We start from the raw sequence: 696 nt of genomic DNA, 5'->3' as shown, positions 1-696 counted from the left end.
ATGATCATCCGTATAATCATCTATCACACCCCATGCTAGTCCTAATATATTATCATTCCCACAATAATATATGACTAGGGAGTTTAGGATCGTTCACAACGAACCATGGATTTTCTTATTCATCAAATATGCAAAACAAATAAAGAAAAAAATATTCATTCACTTATCCAAAATCATGAACTGTCAATACAAAATGTCATGGTATTCATATCGTCAAGCAACATAGAACACCTAAACCAATAATCTCCCACTTGCTCTAATTATGTTTTACAAGCCATCTAACGAATCTCTCACATGACTCTCATGCTTTGACGATGGAAGTGGTTTCGTCAAAGGTCGACAATGTTGTCGTCTGTCGATACCCTGCATATGTTGACGTCTCCTCTGTCTATGATTTCTCTTATCAAGTGAAATCGTCTAAGTATGTGTTTGGATCTTTGATGGGACATGCACTACAAGAAAAACTGAAATTTGCGACACCTGTTGCGACCGAACTTTTAGTCGCAATAAATTTGCGACAGACCGCGACTAAAAAGCGACACAATCTCGGAAAAATATCTCTGTCGGACTTGGACGCAAAATCTGTCGCAAATTTTCGACCGTTTGCGACCGTTATATCTGTCGCACGTAGTTGCGACAGAAATACGACGGAAAACGACAGATAATTTACGACAGATGGTCTGTCGGTATGTACCG

Source organism: Tarenaya hassleriana, unplaced genomic scaffold (genome assembly GCF_000463585.1).
Source record: "Tarenaya hassleriana unplaced genomic scaffold, ASM46358v1 Cleome45, whole genome shotgun sequence".
Classification (NCBI taxonomy): Eukaryota; Viridiplantae; Streptophyta; class Magnoliopsida; order Brassicales; family Cleomaceae; genus Tarenaya; species Tarenaya hassleriana.
Note: the sequence above shows the minus strand (reverse complement) of the source record.